The sequence below is a fragment of the Gopherus flavomarginatus genome, chromosome 18 (genome assembly GCF_025201925.1).
Source record: "Gopherus flavomarginatus isolate rGopFla2 chromosome 18, rGopFla2.mat.asm, whole genome shotgun sequence".
Taxonomy (NCBI): Eukaryota; Metazoa; Chordata; order Testudines; family Testudinidae; genus Gopherus; species Gopherus flavomarginatus.
This window is the reverse complement of record NC_066634.1, coordinates 19,947,609-19,966,591: the sequence shown is the minus strand read 5'-3', so window position 1 is coordinate 19,966,591 and position 18,983 is coordinate 19,947,609. Positions and strand designations below refer to the sequence as shown.

At 56.3% G+C, this 18,983-nt stretch overlaps 1 pseudogene; it reads right to left on the bottom strand.

The window, feature by feature from the left end:
• Window positions 1-1,295: 1,295 nt before the first annotated feature.
• Window positions 1,296-18,858, bottom strand: LOC127036960 (peptidoglycan recognition protein 3-like; annotated as a pseudogene).
• Window positions 18,859-18,983: the final 125 nt, after the last annotated feature.

The following is an 18,983-nucleotide window of genomic DNA, read 5'->3' as shown; positions in this document are numbered from 1 at the left end:
GTCCCTGTGCCCACCGTGGGGGCTGTTGTGTCCCATAACCTTTTCCATTTTTTCCCTTATTTCCCTGGCCGTTGGATTGAGAGGCAGCCTAGCCTAATAGGCAGAGCATTGGACTGCAGCCAGGGGGTCTGTTGCCAACTCTGCCACTGCCTGGCCAGTGATCTTGAAAAAGTCTGTTTTCCTGTTCCTATGCCTCAGTTTCCCCTCCCACCCTGTGTCTAATTAGACTGCGAGCTCTTTAGGGCAGGGATTGTCTGTCTCATGCTCTGTGTGTAAAGTACCTGGCGCAAGGGAGCATCTTAGCGCCAATCTGACAGACCATAATGTCATCCTCTGAGCTCGCCCAGCCCAGCCCAGGAGTGGGGGGTGGTTATGGTTTAACAGGAGATGAAATGATTCACGGCGCTTCGACTTTTCATGTGCTAGAAGCTGCTTTATTCTCACTGCTCAGTAGCTCCAAGCAAAGGAAGCACTAAGCCGCCGGGCACTGGCTTAGAGGCAAATTGCACTTGAACTAAAACCCCTTTGTGGGACTCTGCGAACCACCCAACAGGTCCTTCCCAGGCACCCGCCATGTGAAGATCCAAACACTTCGCCCCCCATCGGTGAGAGAGGCTGGTGGGAATGGAGTGTCGGGATGAAAGGTGCTAGGGCTGAAAGCTTTGAGAGCCAGACCCTGCGGGGCCAGGCAGAGCTGAGGGTCAGGGCTCGGGGACACTTGGGTTCCCTTTGTGGGGTAGGGTAAATAGCGACCAATTTCTGGGGGATTCCAGATGGAAGTTTTGCTGCAGATTTCAGGAGGGCTAGGGGCAGAGGAGGATTTGACTCTGGAATTGAGAATTGTTCAGACGTTTAACCCGGGAACGGAGGCGACATTCCCTGAGCTGCCCAGGGATTGGCAGGGCTGTCACCACAGAGCTCAGCTGAGGATTGGCCCCACCTCCCGGATGCTGTAAGACCCTGGGCCTGGCTGTGTGTGGAACCGGGTTGAGCCAACATGCCAGTTCCAGGCGGCAGCGAGGGGCTAGGCCTGGCGTCTGCGGAAGGAAGCAGCCTGGGGGAGGCAGGTGGCTCCCAGGCGCCATTAGAAATCTGAGCCCCCCAGGTGGGAGGGCAGCCAAGTGCTGGGGGAGACAGGAGCGTAACCCCAACTCTCAGATCCCTGTTGTCTGGGCCCCAGGAGGCAGCAGGTGGGCGAGAAGTGGGAGGCTGCCCCCTGCTAGGGGGCGGAGGTGCAGCTCGAGCAGGCGAAAGCCACGGGAAGGGTCAGTGATAGGTGCAGGGGCTGCAGGGACTCAGGCTTGGAACCTGGGCCACTGGGTGATGACATTGTAGAGGGCCTCCCCGGGGGATTCAGTCGCCTTCACGTCGCGATGCCCCTTCAGGATGTAGCTGCTGCTTAGGGAGCCCCTGTTGACGGAGCATTGGATCAGGTCCTGGGCGATGTTCAGGGCGGCAGCGCTGGGGACTCTGCCTGCAGGACAGAGCAGCCCCCTGTTAATCTCACCCTGGCACCTGGCCCCGCACTGCTGCTCAGGCGATGTGACTGTGGCCTGAATAAATAACCCCCCTCTGCCCACGCATTCAGTATTGCATCCACCTGCCCACATTTGCTTAGCCGAGATCCCTCTCTTTCCCCCTTCCCCTCCCTTTCCTGGCCCCATGCCCCAGCCCTGTGCCCCACAGAGGGGAAGCTTGACAGCGGTGGAGCCCAGTGGGATGGTGGTGAGGCCAGCTGGGTGAGCCCCCTTCCCCGGGTGTCTGGTCAGCAGAGGAGAGCAGGTGTGGGCGGGAGCCCTGCAGGAAGGATTCCCAGCCCTCCTCAGGGCCTAGCTGGGGAAATCAGTATAGAGGGGGCCAGGTACTGGAGAAGGTGCCCAGGAGGCTGAATCCCAGTGATATATCGTTCCAGGCGGAGGCGTGGGTGCCCCACGGTGCTCCAGCCTCTGCCCTCGTAGACTCTGCCGTCCTCACCGATCAGGAAGCTGCAGGCAGAGCACAGTGTGTGACCCGCACAGGCACGTCGGCCGCAGCCTCCCCTCCCCGTCTCTCCTGGCAGCTCCCCCAGGGTCGTCGCTGGCCCTGCCCGGCTTTGAACCTGGGACCCTCGGAGCTAGAAGCTCAATCCTCTCCCATGGAGGTAAAAACCCACTGAGAAAAGGGACTGAAATGAGGGGCTAATCTGTATTGGGTTGCTTGGCCAGTAGGAGGCGCTGTTTGTAACACCCCTTATGGAAGCAGCCCTGGGGAAAGGCGTCGATAGCGCCGGCATGGGGCAGTGTTACAGGCAAGCAGGGTGCAGGCCGCGCAGTGTCTGTCGGCCGAGCTCATGGCACAGCCCAGGGGCTCCCTGCGGCCCTCCATCCCCCCACCAGCTACATGACTGCCCCTTCCCATCCCCTGCCTGCTCTTAAGGGACTCCCTCAGCCCCCCTCCCAATCTCCCCCTGCTGGGCCTCTGTGCCCCATCCCCCTCCCCTTATGCCAGGGTCCCATTCTCACCCCATGCCAGGGCGCTCTGTGGCCCCCCATTTCTCCCCACCGTAGCTGGGGCTCTGAGCGCACCCTCCCTGATTCCCTCTTCTCAGCCCAAACCATTAAATATAAAAATAAAATCTCTTCTGTGGATACTCCTCTCCTCCCCCAGCTCTCCCCCTGTGTGTGTTCTCTGCTGCCCCCTGTGGTTGCCCCAGGGCAGTGGCCCCGAGTCTCCCCCATAGCTATGGGGGAGCCTCCACCCCACCCCGCCCCACTCACTTGTAGCCAATGTCGGCCCAGCCCTTTGAGTCATGTGGTAGTTCTGGATGCCCCTGACCAGTTGGCTGCAGGAAGCCTGTGAGATGCAGGAACTCCCTGCTGTGTGGTAGATGATGACGTAGGGCACTGGGGTGCTCAGTGGGACCCTGTTTCTTGGGGCCCGGGCCCCCCACTGGGAGCGGGTGATGATGGTGGGCAGCCTGTGCCATGCGGGGGAAGGGAGAAAGGGCTGGGTTAATGTGGGTGCTGGTGCTCTGAGTGGGTTGGAGCCACGGCAATGGGGTGGGGGTGGGGGCCAGCACAGGCCATGCACGGTACAGGGAGGTTGCACAGCCCTGCGTTAAATGTGACCGGACTGGAGAGAGGCCTGACATGGAGCCTGCTCGACTTGCAGCAGGACCCGGCGCTGTCAGCAAAGGGGCAAACAGGGAGCCAGGCAGGGCAGGGGATGGTGGGGAGGCTGGTGCTCCAAACTCACCCCAGGCTATAAAAGCTCCCACCCAGGGTGTGCGGCTCCGAGCCCATCTGTTTCCTCTGACCCCTCCTGTCATTTGCATCCCTCCAGCCTGTACCCTCCTCTCCACTGCATCCCTTTCTTTCTGTCTGCAATTGGGAGGCTCTCCAGGCCCCTGGTGCTTGTTGTTTTCCACTGCTGAGCTCCTTGTCCCTCCTACCAGGTCCCTTCAGAGACGGGGTGTGAAGGATGGACCCCGATGTTCCAGAAATTGGACCTGACCCTGAGAAAAGGCTCATTGTGCAAAATCGGCCAGTGGAACTCGCTGCCACTGGATGTCACTGAGGCCAAGTGCAGGATCCAGCAAAGGTGTGTGACACTCTAGGATCAGCTCCCTGTGGACAGGGCCGGCTTTAGGAAGTGTGGGGCCTGATTTGAACAGTTTTGACGGGGCCCCCGCAGGGATGACTTAAAAAAAAACACATGTAAAGAAACACGTTGGGCTTGTACTCACCGGGCGGTGCTCCGAGTCTTCAGCGGCTCTTTGGCGGTGGGTCCTTCACTCACTCCAGGTCTTTGGCAGCACTGAAGGACCCACCGCCAAAGTGCTGCCAAAGACCCAGAGCACTGCCAGGTGAGTAAAAATTAAAAAGGCACCTCTAGCCAGGGAAGGGATTCTCACTGGGCACAGGGCCCTCTTAGGGGTGGGGCCCGATTCGGGGGAATTGGTGGAATCGGCCTAAAGCTGGCCCTGCCTGTAGGCAGGGTGAGAGGCCTCGTCCCTTAGGCTGATGAACTCTAGGGCTCTGGGAGCGGACTGCAGGCGACAATCCAGGAGGGATTGGCTGGACGGGAGACAATGGGCATCTTTGGCTTTGCAGGGGCAGGTCCAGCCCCATGTGCTAGAGTCGGGCTCCTCCATCATTAATTTCCCACTTGTGGGTTTCTGCTCCCTCTGTTCTCAGCTGTGTCAGAGATTCCCAACCCTGGCCCCTTCCTGGCCTGGGGGATCCGAACTCACTGAGCGCCGCGGCGCAGAGCGCTGAGAACCACATAACCTGTGTCAGCATCCTCCTCCTCTCACTCAGCCCTATGGGGAAATGCATCCATCACAGCCAGCCTGACACCCCCAGGAAGGGGGGCTGCTTGGCCAGAGCCAATCACTCCCAGATCCCCTGGGTAGCAGATCCCTCGGTGCTCAGGCTGCTCTGGGCTCCAAGCCGAGCTTGTCACCCTGCCCTGCCCAGATCCCCCTTCCCTCCGAGCTCCCCGGGTCCCCATGGCAGCCCCTAGAGCAGCAGGCTCGGCGCTGGCCCCAGCTGTACAAACATCCCCTGCCCAGCTGGGGCTGTGGGGAGAAGAGCCGTGCTGGGGGGCAGAGCTGGACAATGGATACCGGTGCCCCGTGGGGTGCACAGGGGGGCTGGCAGGTGCCCACCTGGATTCCTGCAGAGCCGGGAGCAGAGTGAGCTCTGGGCACTGGCACCTGCTCCTCTCTATAAGTGCCTGGGAGGGTGACGGAGTGAGGCCAAGTAGTTGGTCAATAAACCATCGTGCTGATGCTGGCGAGAGCCCAGCCACCAAGGAGGAAGGCGTGTGTGTGTGTGTGGGGATTTCACCCGGGGCTGTGGTTGCTTAAGACCAAGCCGAGCTCTTGCAGCCGGGCTCAGGGGTCTGTAGCAGCACCAGGCCTGACAGACTGTATCCGAGTGGGTATCACCCGGCCAAAGCCCCAGAGTTGGGAATCTGGGATGTGGGTCTGCCTAGTCCTGAGTGGCTAGTGTCAGCGACAGGCCGTGTGCCTTCAGCCCCGGCCGGGGAGCCCTGGCCCAACCTCCACCTTGGGCTCCAGGAGGGCCCCAAGGCGGCTTGCTGAGCAGTACCGGGTTAACCATGGTGCCATGTCGCTGGGCCCAGAGTCAGAATGGGCCCCGACCAGCCCAATCCCCCAGCCGGCTGAGCCTGTCGGGAAAGCTGCTCCTGCCCTTGCTTCGCTCCCCATAACCACCTCTTCCCACCCCTGCTCCACCCCAGTCCCTCCGCTCTTCCCCCCCAAACCCTCTCCCCTGAGCTACACATCCAGGGGGACTGCGGCATGGGTCTGACCTGCCCTGCACTCACCGGCCCCAGCCCATTCCGCTCTGCCAGCTCATGCTGGGGGGGGATTTCTGCCTGGCCCTCCAAGCCTGGGGAGGAGATGGAGCAGTGAGGAAGGGGCATAGGATGGGGAAAAGAGGGGGATGGGGGAAGTAGGGACAAGGGGAAAAGGCAGTGGTGAAGGAAGGAGGTGGGATGGGAAGGAGATGTGGCAGTGGGGAAGGGGCATGGGATGGGGAAGAGAAGGGGATAGGGGAAGTAGGGGTCGGGGAGAAGCTGGAGCCCGGCATACGGCATCCCCTTGGCAGAAGCTGGGGCCCCCCTGTTAAACAGGCCCATTGAACCCTCACCCTGACAAGCCCTATCTCCCCTCCATCTGTATCACCCTGATGAGCCCCCTAGACACCCTCCCCACTCAGCCCCAACCACCTGCACCTGGAACCCCAGCACCTAGACCCCCCTCCCGCTAGCCCCAAACATCTTCACCTGGATCCCCCGCAGAGTCCCATTGCCCCTGCACCTGGAACCCCCCAAAGAGCTTCTGTGCATCCAGATCTCCCACTGAGTCACCCACACCCAGAATGCCCCACAGAGACCTCTCTTACCCCCACCTGGACCCCCCCCACACTAAGTCTCTCTGCACTTGGATCCTGCTGTGGGGCTTAGCCTGCTCACCCACACCTGGTGCACCTGGCACAGGGGGGCAGGGCTCCAGGGCATTTCTGGGGCCGGCCTGGCTCTTGCATTGCATTAAGGTCGGGTGCAGCCTCACTGCTGGGGTGAGGTGGGGGGAGGCTGCAGGGTAATCTCCCGCCTCCATGCAACCAGTGGCCCATGCGCCACACTGTCATGTTGGTGCCTCCACATTTATTTATCAACAAATAAAATTTGCAGAATTTTAAAATATTGTGCACAGAATTATTATTGTTTTGGCTCCGAATCCCCTCAGGAATATGAGGTGCTGTGCAGTGGGACTGTGAGGACGGTGGTGGGACATGGGGAAGTCTATGGGCGGGGGGCGCTGGGCAAGCGGGGTGTTGTGCAGGGGGCTGTGTGGTTGTGGTGGGAAGCCAGCGGGGGAGGTCTCTGGGATGGGTCAGGGCTGGGCACAGAGATCTGTGGTGGAGGTCTCCGGGCGAGGGTGCATTGGGTGTAAGCATGGGGCACTGGGCAGGGAGGCAGTGCGGTGCGAGCTCGCCCTCCAGGGGAAGGGGCTGGCAGCAAAGGGCTGGGCAGGCCAGTGTGCGTCTGGCAGCTGCAGGTTTGTAAACAGTGCCCTCCTGCTGGGCTGCTCCCGCCGCGCTGTGCCTCATTGCCCCCAGCCCGCCCTTCATTCTGGAGACTGACCATCCTGCCCTCCCTGTGCCTTGCCCCATGAGGGCCCACAAAAAGTTAATCCAGCCCTGGATCTGAGTTCTGCCCCCGGAGAGCTCTGCGTCACCCTCCCCCTGATCACTTCCCACCGGCCTCCTCAAGCCAGAGGGAAAAGCAAAAATTGAACAAACCCCAGGAGATGTCTCCGACCCTGCAAATGCCCAGAGTCCTTCCCCTCAGCAGCTTAGGTAGAGCATCAGCTGGGCCTGCTGCCCGGCTCCTTCTGCAGAGCTGCGGATCCCAGCTGTGCTCACCTCTGCTGGTGCCTTTCAAGGGAGCTGCTCTCTGCTCCCTGCCAAGCTCCTCCTCTGGCCGGGCAGAGCCCTGTGGGTGTGGCAGGGCACTGGTTTCTTAGCACGCCCACCCCACTCCACCTCCTCATATTAATATCATCATCATTAAGGCTAAGATTTAGTCACCATATCAGAGGGGGAACCATGTTAGTCTGGATCTGTAAAAGCAGCAGAGTCCTGTGGCACCTTATAGACTAACAGACTTATTGGAGCATGCAACATCCAGCGAAGTGGGTATTCACCCACGAAAGTTCATGCTCCAATACATTTGTTAGTCTATAATGGGTAGGCAGCCTATGGCACAGGTGCCGAAGGCGGCGCACAAGCTGATTTTCAGTGGCACTCACACTGCCTGGGTCCTGGCCACAGGTCCGGGGGGCTCTGCATTTTAATTTAATTTTAAATGAAGCTTCTGAAACATTTTAAAACCTTATTTACTTTACATACAACAATAGTTTAGTTCTATATTATAGACTTATAGAAAGAGACCTTCGAAAATCATTAAAATGTATGACTGGCACGTGAAACCTTAAATCAGAGTGAATAAATGAAGACTCGACACAGCACTTCTGAAAGGTTGCCGACCCCTGGGCTATAAGGTGCCACAAGACTCTTCGCTGCATTTAGTCCCAGGTATTTTTAGTAAAATCATGGACAGGTCACAGGCAATAAACAAAAACTCACAGCCCGTGACCTATCCATGACTTTTACTATACTGACAAAACTTAGCAGCTCCTGGGGCCTGCTGCTCTAGGGGGTCTCAGGACATCACTGCTGTGGCATTCCGGGGGCTGACGGTTAGCCCCTGCCCTGGCCGTGGGGACTGACTTCTCCCAGCCCACCCCTGCTCCGAGGCCCTGGGGACCGCTGCTTGGGTGCTTCCCGGGGCCAGCTGCCTCGGGACTGCCTGAGCGGAGCTTCTGCCCTGAGCTGTGAAAGTCATGGAGATCACGGAAAGTCAGAGAATCCATGACTTCCGCGATCTCTGTGACAGAACTGCAGCTTCATCATCATCACTGTTAATGTTTTATGGCATTCGTGAAACACGGATATTATTGGCTTCTTTTTCCTTCCAGTATTCCTGTCTGTGTGGGCTCTTAATTTAATCATGTTTCTGGGATTTTGGTTCCTCAGGGTCTGACAAGAGCAGGGCCGCCCAGAGGATTCCGGGGGCCTGGGGTCTTCAGTGGCAGAAGCCCCTCGCTTTGGTGGTAATTTGGAAGCAGGGGAGCCTTCCGCTTGGGGATCCGCCTCCAAAGTGCCCTGAAGACCCGCAGCGGGGACCCCCCCTGCCGCCAAATTACCGCCGAATCAGGACCCGCCGCCAAAGTGCAGCCGGGTCTTCAGCAGTAATTTGGCAGCGGGGTGGCCGCCACCACAGGTCTTTGGGGCACTTCGGCGGCGGGTCCTGGAGTGGAAGGACCCCCCACCGGTGAAGACTGGGAGCGAAGAAGCTCCAAGGGCTCGGGCCTTGCGAGAGTTTTCCGGGGCCCCCGGACTGAGTGAAGGACCCTGCTCCTGGGGCCCCGAAAAACTCTTGTGGGGGCCCCTGCTGTGCCCAGGGCCTGGGGCAAATTGCCCCACTTGCCCCCCCCCGGGCGGCCCTGGGCAAGAGAGGGGTCCAGGAGGTCCTGCATATCGAGTGGCCCTTTGGGGAGCTGTCTCCCAACTCCAGGACTGTACGTATGCAAAAAATCCAGCTCCCTTTTTGGGGTTACATGGTGTTTCCCCCTCCCAGCACTGAGTCATTCCCTACCCCCTTTTCCTAGAGCAGGGATTCTCAAACTGGGTGTTGGGACCCCTGAGGGGGTCACGAGGTTATTACATGGCGGGTCGTGAGCTGTCAGCCTTCACCTCAAACCCCACTTGCCTCCAGGATTTATAACAGTGTTAAATATATAAATAAGTGTTTTTAATTTATAAAGGGGAGGGGATGGTCTGACTCAGTGGTTTCCTATGTGAAAGGGGTCACCAGTACAAAAGTGTGAGAACCACTGTCCTAGAGGGCTGTGATCAGTGCTCTCTGGGCTACGAGCGGTTACCCTTTGATCAGATGTAACTTTTCCCAGCAGTTTTTCCACAGCTGATTTCTGTGTCTCACCAACCTGGGGGAAGACACACCCTCCCTCCGTCATTCGGGTCATTTGCATTCTCACAAACCACCACCTGGCAATTTTCTGGTGTCAACTCTTCTGCTGTCGCTGGCATTCGAGCTGCATCTTGGTTTAAAAAGACACAGTTACATTCCAAACATTTCTCAGAAACAGCATCCTGAAAAACTGGGACCTGGATTTGGATAGCCTCTGTCCCCCCTTTCACTGTCCCTGAGAAGTCAGCTGTGTGACTGCTCCCCTCCAGGAGGTTGTTACACAATTCCCTCTCAAAACCTGGGTCACAGGCTGTGATGTTATGAGTGTAATATACTATCTCACTGAAAGGGCCAGAAAAAGTTAATTAACTCACACAGACTGACCTGACCCGTGGACGAACTTCAAAGACTGGTTAGGAAGATAGGTAAGTGAATAGAGCTTTGAAATGCAGCCTGCTTTGTTAGGGATAGAAGGGTCGGGGTTTGCTCAGCTGTTGTGATGTAAGCAAACAAGTCTGGTATATTGCTATAGCTTTGATTCAAAGATCAAAAAAGGAATATTGACATTTATGATGACACTTGCATGAAATAGTATTATTGTTTATACGTCTCTTTGAAGGTTGTGATAAAGTTAGGGTGACCAGACAGCACGTGTGAAAAATCGGGACAGGGTGGGGGGTAATAGGCACCTGTATAAGAAAAAGCCCCAAGTATCGGGACTGTCCCTATAAAATCGGGACATCTGGTCACCCTAGATAAACTGTATATGAACTGTTTAATGGATAAATTACACTAGGCTAATTGCCAGGATGGTTGGGAGACAGAAGATTAAGCTTATTTTCTCAGGCCAAGAAAATAAGGCTGCTGGAAAAGGTATAAAAGCCTTGGGACAAGATCCTTCTTCATTTCTGATCTGCTTTGGGTTTCAAGAGAGGGAAACCTTAAGCCATAAGAATTGTGGAGTTACCCTGAATATGGACATTGGACTATAACCTGTGGACTATTTCCAAAAGGACTTTTGGCAACTACAGACTCATCTCTGCTATGTATCTGAATTCAAGTCTGTATGTATATTGATCTTTTAACCAACACTCTTTCTCTTTTCTTTTTAAATAAATTTTAGTTAACAAGAATTGCGTATAAGCATGTATTTTGGGTAAAATCTAAGTTATAATTGGACCTGGGTGTGTGGCTGATCCTTTGGGGTTGGAAGAACCTTTTATTTTATATGATGAGATGAAATTTTCAGTAATCATCATATCTGACATGTGTGTCTGGATGAAGACCAGAGGCTGGGCACTTTAAGGGAACTGCATTATTGGGATTTCTGCATAACCAGTGAGATAATACAGAAGCTGTTTTGTGCTGGCTTAGTACACCCAAATCCTGGAATATCCACCAGCGTTTGGGGTTTGTTTGCCCCGTTCTGTTTGCAGTTCACCCTAATTGAGTGACCTCAGCTGGCTCCCCCGGCTGCATCTTTACAGAGGCTGAGTGCCTGGGTGCACAGATGCTGACTCACTTGTTTGGTCCTGGGCCTCCTCTCCCAAGTGATTAAGGAGGAGACAGTCCTGTACTCCCACTATCCTTCCCCAGTTTCCTCCTCAGGGCCCCCCTTTCAGACACATCTCTCTGTGCTCCCTAGGAAGGGGGCCGTCCCTTCTTCGGCTGCAAAACCCTGCCAGCTAAGAAATGGGACAGTTTCCTTAATCACTGACAATACCTCTCCTTCCCCTGATCCTGAAGGCATGTTGCCTTTTTTTGGGAAAGGAGCTAGTCACAGCCCCTCCCGTACTTGGAAGCACACGGCTCCCTTGTGTTACATCCTCTATGGGCATTTCATTGAACACATTCAGACTTCACCAGTTCATTCTGCAATCAGGGTAGGAACTCTCTTGGCATCAGGCATTTCATGCACTAGACACAGCCTTTCAAATGTAGTCAGATATTCAGCAATATCGTCTGCCTCATTGTATGCAGGACGTAAATGGTCCCAGTTGTGGATTTTTGGAGTGATGGGAATCGCTGGGGTCAGTGGGTTCTGATTCTACTTCTCTAGCAGGTTCATTGGGTGTTTTCACTCTCTGTCAAAGCCCTCCAGGCCCTGTTATCATTCAGCACAACCGCATGTGGACCCTACACCCAGCTAGATTGCATGAATGCTCCCAGAGCCACTCGTGAATCAGGGAGAGAAAGGCACCAGCCCAATCCCCCCAGTTCCCAGCACTGTGCCTCAGGAAAATACCATCTTGCACTGCTCAAGATGAGCCATGCAGATTTATTAATTGGTTCACCAATTCATCAATGGAAAGTGGATATACACCAGGCTTTGTAACCTTTGCAATTTGCCAGAAACTTCAGGCAAACTCACTGGTAAGATGAACGGTCAAAGACGTGTATGGACTACAAAAGATACATTTTAAGTGATAGGCAAAAAGTTAGAGTTAGTTACCAAAGGAAAATAAAATATAAGCAGGCAGTGTAAACTCTCAACCCTATTAGCCTGGGCAACATCTAGATTGCTCCCCTCCAGGAGTTCGGTTACACAATTCCCTCTCAAAACCTGGGTCACAGGCTGAGTGCCTGGGTGCACAGATGCTGACTCAGCCATTTGGCCCTGGGCATCCTCTCCCAAGTGACCAATGAGGAGACATTCCTGTCCTCCCACTATTCCATCCCCAGTTTCCTCCTCTTGGCCTGCCTCTAAGACACATCTCTGTGTTCCCTAGGAAGGGGTCCATCCCTTCTTCAGCTGCAAAACTCTGCTAGCTAAGAACTGGGACAGTTTCCTTAATCCCTGACAACACCTCTCCTGCCTCCGATCCTCAGGGCATGTTGCCTTTTCTTTTTTGGAAAGGAGCTAGTCTCAGCCCCTCTCATACTTGGAATCACCCTGCTTCCCTGTGTTACAGAGTCACAGGAATCCTCACCCACCTCAGTGGTTTCTGAGATCCAATCACCATTCCCTGGGCTCTCCTCTGGGACACCCTGGCCTTTCCTCTGGGACACATCTCCCTATGGTCCCTAGAGTGGGATCTGTCCCTAGTTTACCAGCATCCTGCTGGCAGCTAACAATCTGGTGTGACGTTATTGATATAATCTGGGACAATATAGAACATGGTTGCAACCAAGGTCCTGTAGTGGCACCAAATCTTATGTAAAGGGTCATATAAGGTGTGTAAGACCAGGTTATGGGTTGCTGGTTATGATTATGCTGTCTGTATGTCTATCATTTTGTAGTTGAAGTTATGAGTATTGACTTTATATACTGTCTGTATTTTAAATTTGTGCTGTGCTTCTGGGTGACACCCCACACAAGTTGGTGTTAGCTCTGCCTAGCCTGCTTGATGGCCCATTAAGGACCATCAGCTATACAATTGACCCACTGAGAGAAGGCAGATACGCCTTGTAACTCCGCAAAGTATGCAGGGACTTGCCCATGTGACTCCAGACTCCATTTTGCTGTAATTTTCAACAGTAAGGACAAAGAGGTTCTTACACCTGGAAAAAAACTGTAAAAGGCTGATGCCTCATCTCCCTAGGGTCCTCAATCCTGCTTCTTACCTCTGGAGGAACTTTGCTACAAAGAGAAGCTCTGAACAAAGGACTGAACAACCCATCCCAGCGGGGGATGTACTCCAGAGACTTGATTTAAACCTGCAGTTTACTTCATCACTGCTACAAGCCTGAACCAAGAACTTTGCCATTACTGTATGTAATTAATTCTATTTAACCAATTCTAGCTCTCATCTATATCTTTTTCCTTTTATGAATAAACCTTTAGATTTTAGGTTCTAAAGGATTGGCAACAGTGTGATTTGTGAGAAAGATCTGATTTGTATATTGACCTGGGTCTGGGGCTTGATTCTTTGGGATCGAGAGAGCCGTTTTCTTTTATTGGGGTGTTGGTTCTCATAACCATTCATCCCGAGGACGAGTGGCATTGGTGGGGATACTGGGAGACTGGAATGTCTAAGGAAATTGCTTGTGTGACTTGTGGTTAGCCAGTGGGGTGAAACTAAAGTCCTCTTTGTCTGGCTGGTTTGGTTTGCCTTAGAGGTGGAAAAACCCCAGCCTAGGGCTGTAACTGCCCTGTTTAAGCAACTGGTCCTGAATTGGCACTCTCAGTTGAGTCCCGCCAGAACCGCATCGTCGCACCTCGACAGTTCTCTCCTTGGCCAGCAGTACACCCCCATCCCTTCCTGATGTGGTGTTACCTCCAGCTACATTGCAGGACCTGGTCTCGATCAACCTCCCACCTAGAAACATGTGGCTTCCCCATGCTGCAGAAGAATCAAGGAGATTCTCTTCCATTCTCTTAGCAGTTCCAGTGACCTTATCCTTTTCCTCAGGGGTCCCAGAATAAAATTCCTTCTTGCTGCAGGCAAATACCTTAACCTAAAGCTACACAGAAAAAATTATTACCAAGACGCAGGTAAACTAGGGGGTGCTCCATTACCCCCTCAGTCAAAACACTTTCCAAATCTTCCCACACCACATGGATTTTAGCTAGTGGTAGGAGGAATCTGGTTTTGCCCACCTCCACAATCTCGCCCCAATCTCTGCCCTGTCCCAACACCAGGAGAGAGGGGAAGGGCCGAAGAGAAATCAGGATCCTCAGACTGACAGTACCCAGGGCCAATGGGGAGCTGCCAACGCTCTATATTAGTTCAAATGACAGGGCAGTAGACCAATGAGAGAGTCAAGAGCCTGGGGGTCCATCCTCTGTGTGAGCTGGGGCAGTCTGAGGCAGAGCAGGGCAGAGCTAAGGGGAGTGCAGCCGGGCTGGTGGCAGAGCAGAGCCAGGGGGCCGAGCTGGGCTGGAGCAGGCCAGAGCTGGGAGCTGGAGCAGCACAGACCAGCTGCGCCAATGGGAAACCAGGGCCGAGCTGCAAGGGGAGCCGTGGACCCAGAGCTGGGAGAGTGGGCGCTGGCCATATCACACGGTACCCTACAGCCAAGCACAGCAAGCAGCTGGAGACAGCCAGGGGGACCTGGGCAGAGGGCCCAGCACAGAGACATGGCCAGACAAGAAGTCTTGCGGGCTGTCTCGGAGGGGTGTGTGACCCCGATGGGGGGTGGCTGATGCTAGGGAGAAGGGTCACTCCTCCTGAGCCTGAGGGTCCGTGGCCACCACCAGGGCAGGTGTCTGACCCGTGATGTCACCGCAGTGGAGCCAGGACCTGGGGGGGAGGCCTGGGATAGGTGAGGCGCACACTGAGAACTTTACTTACATCCCAAACACGGCTGGTTGTGGTGTCCCTGTGCCCACTGGGTGGGGCTCTTGTGTCCCATAATCCTTTCCATTTTTTCCTTATTTTCCTGATTATTGGATTGAGAGGCAGCATAGCCTAGTGGGCCAAGCGCTGGACTGCAGCCATGGGGGGCGTTGTCTGCTCTGCCACTGACTGGCCTGTGAGTTTGGAAAAGTCCCTCTTTCCATCCCTGTGCCTCAGTTTCCCCTCCCACCTTGTGTCTAGTTAGACTGTCAGCTCTTTAGGGCAAGGAGTGTCTGTCTCACGCTTTGTGTGTAGAGCACCTGGCATAAGGGGGCATTTTAATGCCGCTCTGACAGACCATAATCTCGCCCTCTGAGCTCTCCCAGCCCAGCCTAGCAGCGGGGGGTGGTTATGGTTTAACAGGAGATTAAATGATTCACGCGCTTCAACTTTTCATGTGCTGGAAGCTGGTTTATTCTCACTGCTCAGTAGCTCCCAAGCAAAGCAAGCGCTAAGTCACAGGGACGCTGAGTTAAAAGCAAATTGCACTTGAATTAAAAACCCCTTTGTGGGACTCTGTGAACCACCCAACGGGTCCTTCCCAGGCACTTGCTGTGTGAAGATCCAAACACTTTGCCCCCCTCGGTGAGAGAGGCTGGCGGGAATGTACTGTCGGGGTGAAAGGTGCTAGAGCTGAAAGCTTTGGGAGCCAGACCTTACGGAGGCCAGGCAGAGCTGAGGGTCAGGGCTCAGGGACACTTGGGTTCCCTTTGTGGGGTGCGGTAAATAGCGACCAATTTCTGTGGGATTCCAGGGCCTGGGCTGAACTGACATGCCAGTCCCGGGCAGCAGCGAGGGGTAGGCCTGGCGTCTGCTGAAGGAAGCAGCCTGGGGGCGGCAGGTGGCTCCCAAACGCCATTAGAAATCTGAGCCCTGGGGGGAAGGGCAGCAGAGCCCAGGGGAGATGGGAGCGTAACCCCAACTCTCAGATCCCTGCTGTCTGGGCCCCAGGAGGCAGCAGGTGGGCGAGAAGTGGGAGGCTGCCCCCTGCTGGGGGAAGGAGGTGCTGCTCGAGCAGGCAGAAGCCGCGGGTGGGGTCAGCGATGTGCGCAGGGGCTGCCCCGAGGCTGCAGGGACTCAGGGTTTGGCTTTGAACCTGGGCCACCGGCTGATGACCCTGTAGAGGGCGTTCCCGGGGCATTCGGTCGCGTTCACGTTGCGATGCCCCTTCAGGGTGTAGCTGCTGCTTAGGGAGCCCCTGTTGACGGCGCATTGGATCAGGCTCTGGGAGGCATTCAGGGCGGCAGCGCTGGGGACTCTGCCTGCAGGACACAGCAGCCTTCTGTTAATCTCACCCTGGCCTGTCTGCTACTCAGGAGATGTGACTGTGGCCCGAATAAATAACCCCCCTCTGCCCACACTCTCGATTGGCCACGTCAAGGTCACTCTCCCTCCCCCACACATTATGTTAGGTATTGCATTCTCCTCCTCCATTGCATTTGCTTAGCCAAGGTCCCTCTCCTTCCCCCTTCCCCCACCCTCTCCTGGCCCCCATGCCCCAACCCGGTGCCCCACGGAGGGGGAGCTTGACAGTGGTGGAACCCAGCGGGATGGTGATGAGGCCAGTTCAGTTAGCCCCCTGCCCTGGGTGTCAGGTCAGCAGGGGAGAGCAGGTGTGGGTGGGAGCGTACAGGAGGGATTCCCATCTCTCCTCGGGGCCTAGCTGGAGAGATCCGTACAGACGGGACCCACGTACTGGAGAAGGTGCCCAGGAAACTGAATCCCAGCGACTTATGGTTCCAGCTTTTTGCATGGGCCCCCACGGTGCTCCAGCCTCTGCCCTCGTAGACTCTGCCGTCCTCACCGAGCAGGAAGCTGCAGGCAGAGCGCAGTGTGAGACCCGCACAGGCATGTCGGCTGCAGCCTCCCCTCCCCATCGCTCCCAGCAGTTCCCCCAGAGTTGTCCCTGGCTCTTCCTGGGTTAAACCTGGGATTATCAGAGCTAGAAGCTCAATCCTCTGCCATGCAGATAAAGATCCACTGAGGAAAGGGATGAATGGGGTGGGGGGGCTAACCTGTATTGTACCGTTTGGCTATTAGGTGGCGCGGTGTGTAACTCCTTTTATGGAAACAGCCCTGGACCCCTCCAGGACACAGCTGGGGGGCGAGCGAGGGCTCTAGCAGGCCCAGATGTGGGGCAAGAGAACAGCGCTGGGACCCGCTGCCCTGCAGGAAATTCCCAGCTGGGTTTCCATCCCCCGCCGTCACCATCTCAAAACATTTCAGGGAGCAAAATCTCCAGCCAGGTTTTCATTCCAGGGCGTCAGGCCGCCCCAGGGAAAGGCGTCGATAACACCGGCATGGGGCAGTGTCACAGGTGAGCAGGGTACAGGCCGCGCAGTGTCTGTCGGTTGAGCTCCTGGCACAATGCAGGGGCTCCCTGTGGCCCTCCATCCCCCCACCAGCTCCATGATTTCCCCGTCCCATCTATCCCCTGCTCTTCAGGGACTCCCTCAGCCTCTCCCCAAACTGCCCCTGCCAGGGACTCTGAGCCTCCCTGCCCCTCCCCTTATGCCAGGGTCCCATTCTCACCCCATGCCAGGGAGCTCTGTGGCCCTCCAATTTCTCCCCACCATAGCTGGGGCTCTGAGCGCACCCTCCCCGATTCCCTCTTTTCAGCTAAAAATATTAGATATAAAAATAAAATCTCTTCTATGGAGACACCTCCTGTCCCCCAGCTCTCCCCCAATTGTGGTCTCTGCTGCCTCCTGTGTCTGCCTGGAGGCAGTGGCCCTGAGTCTCCCCCATAGCTGTGGGGAAGCCTCCACCCCACCTCGCCCCACTCACTTGTAGCCAATGTCGGCCCAGCCCTTTGAGTCCATGTGGTAGTTCTGGATGCCCCTGACCAGCTGGCTGCAGGAAGCCTGTGAGATGCAGGAACTCCCTGCCTTGTGGTGGATGATGACGTAGGGCACTGGGGTGCTCAGCTGGACCCTGTTTCTTGGGGCCCGGGCCCTCCACTGGGAGTGGGTGATGATGGTGGGGCAGCCTGTGCCATGCAGGGGAAGGGAGAAAGGGCTGGGTTAATGTGGGTGCCCCCCACCTGCCCCAGCCCACGCTGCAGGATTGGGCCCAGGATTGGTGCTCTGAGTGGGTTGGGGCCGCGGCAATGGGGTAGGGGTGGGGGCCAGCAAAGGCCGTGCACGGCGCAGGGAGGACGTGCAGCCCCTGCGTTAAATGTGATGGGCCTGGAGAGAGGCCTGGCCAGGAGCCTGCTCACCATGTAGCTGCACCCGCCCCTGGCACCAAAGGGGTGAACAGGGAGCCAGGCCAGGCTGGAGGGAGGCCAAGCAAGGGCTGGGCTGGAGATGGCGGTGAGGCTGGTGCTCTGAACTCAGCCCAGGCTGGGGAAGCTCCCGCCCAGGGTGTGTGGCTCAGCACCCACCCGTCCCCTCTGCTCCCTCCGGTCATTTGCATCCCCATTGCCTGTCTCTGCCTGCAGCCTTTCTGCTCTCTCTGCATCTGGGAGGCTCTTCAGGCCTCTGGTGCTTGTTGTCTCCCACTGCTGAGCTCCTTGTCACTCCTGCTAGGTCCCTTCAGAGACAGGGTGTGAAGGATTGAGCCCAGTGTACCAGAAACTGGACCTGACCCTGAGAAAAGGCTCATTGTGCAAAATCAGCCAGTGGAACTCGCTGCCACTGGATGTCACTGAGGCCAAGTGCAGGATCCAGCAAAGGTGTGTGACACTCTAGGGTCAGCTCCCTGTGGGCAGGGAGAGGGTCCTTGTCCCTTGAGCTGATGAACTCTAGGGCTCTGGGAACGGGCAGCAGGGGACGATCCAGCCCTGCCTCATGGAGGGATTGGTTGGACAGGAGACAATGGGCATCTTTGGCTCTGCTGGGGCAGATCCAGCCCCGGGTGTCAGGGCAGGGGACAGGTTAGTAGGGCTTCTCCATCATTAATTTCCCACTTGTGGGTTTCTGCTCCCTCCATTCTCAGCTGTGCCAGGGATTCCCGGCCCTTCCCACTTCCCTGCCCGGGGGATCCGAACTCACCGAACGCCGCGGTGCAGAGCGCTGAGAACCACATAACCTGTGTCAGCAGCATCCTCCTCCTCTTGCTCAGCCCTGTGGGGAAATGCACCCATAAGAGCCGGCCTGACTCCCCCAGGAAGGGGCGCTGCTGGGCCGGAGCCAAACACCCCCAGAGCCCCTGGGTAGCAGATCCCCCTGCATTCAGGCTGCACCAGGCTCCAAGCCCAACCTGTCACTTGAGGGCAGCATCCCAGCCCTGTCCAGACCCTCCTTCCCCCTGAGCTCCCTGGGTCCCCATGGCAGCCCCTAGAGCAGCAGCCTTGGCGCTGGCCCCGGCTGTAATAACACCTAACCAGCTGGGACTGCGGGGAGAAGAGTTGTGCTGGGGGCAGAGCTGATCCATGGAGACTGGCACCCTGTAGGGTGCAGAGAGGGGCTGGCATGTGCCCACCTGGATTCCTGCAGAGCTGGCAGCAGAGTGAGCACCGAGCACCGGCACCTGCTGCTCTGTATAAGTGCCTGGGAGGGCTACGGGGTGTGTGTTTGTGTGTGTGTGTGTGAGACCAGGAAGTTGGTCAATAAACCATCGTGCTGATGCTGTTTGGGAGTCCCAGCCACCGAGGAGGAAGGACTGGGGGGGATTCTACCAGGGGCTGCAGTTGTTGAA